Source organism: Schistocerca piceifrons, chromosome 1, assembly GCF_021461385.2.
Source record: "Schistocerca piceifrons isolate TAMUIC-IGC-003096 chromosome 1, iqSchPice1.1, whole genome shotgun sequence".
NCBI classification, from domain to species: Eukaryota; Metazoa; Arthropoda; class Insecta; order Orthoptera; family Acrididae; genus Schistocerca; species Schistocerca piceifrons.
This window is the reverse complement of record NC_060138.1, coordinates 1,029,650,738-1,029,656,189: the sequence shown is the minus strand read 5'-3', so window position 1 is coordinate 1,029,656,189 and position 5,452 is coordinate 1,029,650,738. Positions and strand designations below refer to the sequence as shown.

General features: G+C 40.8%; 1 non-coding gene across 1 annotated transcript; it reads right to left on the bottom strand.

Annotated features, from left to right (window-relative positions):
* Positions 1-5,099: 5,099 nt before the first annotated feature.
* Trnat-ugu lies at positions 5,100-5,174 on the bottom strand. Its single transcript has one exon. It is a non-coding gene; the product is annotated as a tRNA-Thr (tRNA).
* Between the last annotated feature and the right edge of the window lie 278 nt (positions 5,175-5,452).

Below are 5,452 nucleotides of genomic sequence, written 5' to 3'. Positions count from 1 at the left end.
ATATATGGAATTCGTTGTGCCCGTGACCCATAATGCATTCATTCCTGTCACATATATCACGGAGATTTGATGAAAGAATGGAAGACGGAATTACCATTTTTTAAATGGAAAAGTCAAAAGCCTGTTGTTGAATCGACCGTTAAGATGGGAATTATGACCAACGGAAGATATAAAACTACAGCCGTGTATCGTTTACGTTTGAGGGGGCGTGAACATTATTGTCCGTACTCCCTCAAGCGCTATTTGGCAGACGCAGATCAAAGCAATGTCCGTAGGATTGATGCTTAGGTTCTCGAATTAAGATTCACATAGACGGTTTGCAAAAAAATTGACTAGACCACTCGTTTTGACTATGTTTCGGTTGTTTATTAGTTTATATTGACTGACTTGTGTGAAACTGAGAGGTTCTCACTATTACGAGGCCTTCGAATATCCTCAACTTGAATGTGAGTTCCTTTTTGGATCATCAGTCTTCTGACCGCGTTCATTCCACGGACCACAAATTCCTCTCCCATGCCAACCTGTTCACCTCCGAATACCACTTGCAACGTACGTCCTCAATTATTTGCTGTATATCCTCTAATCTCTGTCTCCTGCCGCAGTTTTTACCTTCTACAGCTCCCTCTAGTAAAACCATAGTTACTCCTTGATGTCTTAATACACGTTCTATCATCCTGTCCCTTCTTCTGGTGGGTGTTTTCGGTATGTTCCTTTCCTCGCCGGCTTAGCAGAAAACCTCCTTATTCCTTACCTTATCATGTCACTTAATCTTCTGTAGCAAACCATTTCAAACTCTTCGATTCTCTTCTCTTCCGCTTTTCTCACAGTCCATTGTTCACTACGGCACACTGCTTCGTTCCAACTGTATATTCTCAGAATTTTTTTCTGAAATTAAGATCTATGCTTGGTACTAGCAAGCTTCTTTTAGCCGTTAAAGCCATCTTTGCCTGCTCTATTTTGCGTTTTATGTCCTCTTTGCGTCGTGCGTCATGGCTTATTTTGCTTCCAAAGTAACGGAATTCCTTCACTTCGTCTACTCCGTTGCCTCGATTTTGGTACCACGTTTGCTGCTACTCTCATTTCTACTACTTTTAGTTACTTTCGTCTTTCTTCGGTTTACCATTTTCTGTGCTCAGTAGACTGTTCATTCCGTTCAGTATTGAGCCGCGTCGGTTCCTATCGATAGTGTGTTGTTACGTGTTACTAAGCCTGGTCTCGAGTTCGAGTTATGTGCCTTTGACAGATGAACCGTGCTCGTAAACAGCGGTCTTGATCTGGCAATCACGAGAAAAGGTAGCGACTATCAACTAGAGCCCCTCACTGCTCCTGGCGGACAAGCTAAGCGGGCACCTTCAGAGAATGGCGTGGCTGAGCCCATGTGGTCGGCACTGGCAGCTGCGTAACTATGTGCACAGTAGGCAACACAGGCAGTTCTATAGGGGCCAAGCAATCGCTGGGTCGCTGGAGGCGGCCAGAAGAAAACTGGTCTACCAGTGGAGACTCTGGAAAGCCCTAGTTCAGCCGAATCGGAAAGCACGTTTCAGAACTTTGCCTGTCGCAGTGGTGTCGCAAAGATGACTTTAAAATACAACACAATCTGTTCAGCGCTGTTTTCCAAACATTGTTCATATTAATGTCGTGGTTTATATTTACTTGGTGGTTAATACGTGTCGATAGGCTTGAAAGCACTGCACTACTTTCGTGTTAAATGGCTTCCATCCGTTACTCTTTTCTTTGCGGGTTGGAATTAAATGTTTTTTTCTTGTGGTTGAAATTGGGTAAATAACTTGATAGAGATGGTCTGACTTTGCTTAGGCAGCGCGTTTGGCCCTAAGTTTTGGTTATGTGATTTTGGGTAGCTGGCCGGAGTGCCGAGCGGTTCTAGGCGCTTTAGTCTGGAACCGCGCGATCGCTACGGTCGCAGGTTCGAATCCTGCCTCGAGCATGGATGTGTGTGATGTCCTTAGTTAGGTTTAAGTAGTTCTAAGTTCTAGGCGACTGATGACCTTAGATGTTAAGTCCCATAGTGCTCAGAGCCATTTGAACCATTTTGATTTTAGGTAACTGGTCTTATTTGACGCTCTGATATGCTTAAATTTATTTGATTAGTCTCCCCTCATTTACACTGTCCTTGGAAGTTTCAAGCTAGCTTTGTTACGCTTGTGTCAAGTGTACCAACAATCCCCGTTTAACTATTCGAGAGTTTACAGCCACAACTATACAGCTATTAGTGTTTAAACCTGTTCTTACTTTTTTGATGTGTGTGGTATATAAACTGTTTAAGGAATTACCGAGAGATATGACCACTGTTTCAATTTATTCCGGCTTTTATTTGTGCGATTTAAATTATTCTAGCCCTTGTCATTGTTGCTAGGCTATTCAAGAGTTAACAGCTATTGTCGTAACATACAAGTACTGTTGTTTTAACTTATTTATTTTATTCGTGCTGTTTAAGTTATTTGTTTGTACCTTGCACGATGATTCTAGAAAAATTCAGGCTAGAGGTAATGGAAGCTGTAATTTTGGCTAATTTAAAATAAAAATTCACGTTTTGCGCAGGTTACCGTATGTTTTAAGTGTGTTTCTATTTCATGTTTTAGAAATCTCAGTCACTGTGCTAATTAGCCAGTTCCTGTAGTACGGCAGGTCCAGATTTGTGAAATGATGCTGCGTATGAGATACGTTCACATTTTAATCAATATAAAAGTTAATTTATTGAGCAATTTATGACATTTAATTGTATCATCATTTATTGTAGTGCTGGAAAACATAAATAAAATATTCTTTAGTTCTGTGAATGACGTTTAGAGAATTTTTCTTTTCTTCTGTAAGTGATGTTAATTTGATGGCCCGGTCCTATCATTCCCCAAGCACCTTGCGCTTTATCCTGTTATACTTTCCCGCTTTAACTCAAAGTCACAATGGCATCAGTGAATCTTATCACTGATACTCTTTGACCCTGAATTTTGAACCACGTCTCGAAAATATCTTCTATTTCTGTCCTTGCTTCTCTCTTGTACAAATTCAACAGTAGGGAGAAAGGCTTCATCCGTAACTTACGTACTTTTAAATCCAAGTGCTTCGATGCTGGAGTTCCATTTTTTTGTTTCTTCGTAGTTCTTACACGTATTGTATATCACCTGTCTTTCCCTATAGCGTGCACTTGTTCTTTCTGAAATTTTAAACATCCTACATCATTTTACATTACCGGACGATTATTCTAGGTCAACAAATCCTATGAAGGTGTATTTGATTGTTATTAAGTCTTGCTTCTTCATTAAGTGCAACTTCAGGATTACTTCTCTGTTGCCTTTACTTTCCTCAAAGCCAAATGATCATAATATAATAGATGCGCATTTTTCTTTTCTGTGTCTTATCCTTTTCATTACTTTGATAGACATGTTATCAAAGCGGATTTATTATAGTTTTCGCACTTTTCTGTCCTTACTATCTTCACGATTGTGTGGATGATATCCTTCCCAAAAACTTATGGTCTGTCTCCAGTCTCATATATTCTACACAACAACTTGAATACTCATTTGTTTGCCACATCCAACAGATATTCCGAAGAAACGTTATTCTTTTCATCTAAAGAGGGCACTTACAAGCTACACCCTCCATTTCTCACTGCATGTATTCCAATCTCTTACCCCACAATTTTTACCCACTACTGCTCCCTCAAGAGCCAATGGTGTTATTTCGTGATGTCTTAGCAGATATCTTATCTATCTGTCCCTTCTTCTCGTCTTTGTTTTCCAGATATTCCTTTCCACGCCGATTGTGTGGAGAATCTCCTCATTCATCACCTTAACAGTCCATCTTATTTTCAAAATTCTTCCGTAGCTCCACATCTCAAAGGCTTCGATTCTCTTCTGTTCTGATTTTCCCACAGTGACTGTTTCACTACCATACAATGCAGTGCTCCAAACGTACATTCTCAGGAATTCCTTCTTCAAATTGAGGTCTATATTTGATACCAGTAGACTTCTCTTGGCAAGGAATACCCTTTATGATTGTGCTAGTATGCTTTTGATGTCCTCCTTGCTCCATCCGTCATGGTTTATTTTGCTGCCTAGGTACCGGAATTGCTAAACTTCATCTACTTCGTGATCACCAATTCTGATAATAAGTTTCTCGCTCTTCTCATTTCTGCTGCTTTTCATGACTTCTCTCCTTCTACGACTGACACTCACTCCACATTCTGTACTCGTTAGGCTACTCATTCCATTCAACACATCCTTAATTCATTTTCACTCTCACTGAGGATAGCGATGTCATCAGCGAATGTTGTCACTGATACCCTTTCGCCTTGAATTTTAATGCTGCTCCTGAACCTTCTTGTTATTTTCGTTATTGCTTCTCCACTGTATACACTGAACATTAGGGCTGAAAGCCTACACCCCTGCCTTACATTCTTTTTATTCCGAACTCCATTTTTAATCCGAGCGCTTGGTTATTACCCGTCTTTCCATATACCTCACCCGTATTTCTCTCGGAATTTTCGAACATCTTGCACCACTTTACATTGTTGAACGCTTCTTCCAGGTCGACACCTCCTACGAATGTATCTTATTTTTCTTCACTGTTGCTTTCATTATAAACCGCTAAGTCATAACTGTCACTCTGAGTTGATCTTCTTCACACAGATCCTCAGTTACCTTTTCCATTTTTCTGCATATTACTCTTGTCAGCAACGTGGATACGTAAGCCGTTAAGCTGATCATGCGATAAATTTCATTTTAGATTTCTTCACATTTTTTATGCAGACTTTTAGCTTTAGGTTCCCTGTATACGCTATTTATTTCATTCCTAAATGACCTGTATTTCTGCATTCCTGAATTTCTCTGAACATTTTTGTACTTCCTTCTTTTGTCGGTCAACTGAAAAATTTGTTCTGTTATCTATGGTTTCCTTTCGCAGTTACCTTCCTTGTACATCGGTTTTTCTTATATGGATATGGTGTCTGTCCTTTCGGACATGTCCGAAAGAACAGACACCATTGATGATCTTCAGCCGTCTAGAACGAAATTAGAATTATATTAATACCCTCAACAGCTAACGGGCGTTGATATACATCAACGGGGACAGGTGAAAATGTGTGCCCCGACCGGGACTCGAACCCGGCATCTCCTGCTTACATGGCAGACGCTCTATCCATCTGAGCCACCGAGAGCACAGAGGATAGCGCGACTGCAGGGACTATCTCGCGCATGCCTCCCGCGAGACCCGCATTCTCACCTTGTATGTCCACACACTACATTCGTAGTGTCCCACCCGAACACACTCATTACTCGTGGAAGACACTCTTACCAAGTGCCACTACAGTTCGGGGAATATGTGTGCATCCGCACAGAACAAAAGATCATTGCCGGTGTTGCCAGAACTACACTCCTGGAAATTGAAATAAGAACACCGTGAATTCATTGTCCCAGGAAGGGGAAACTTTATTGAC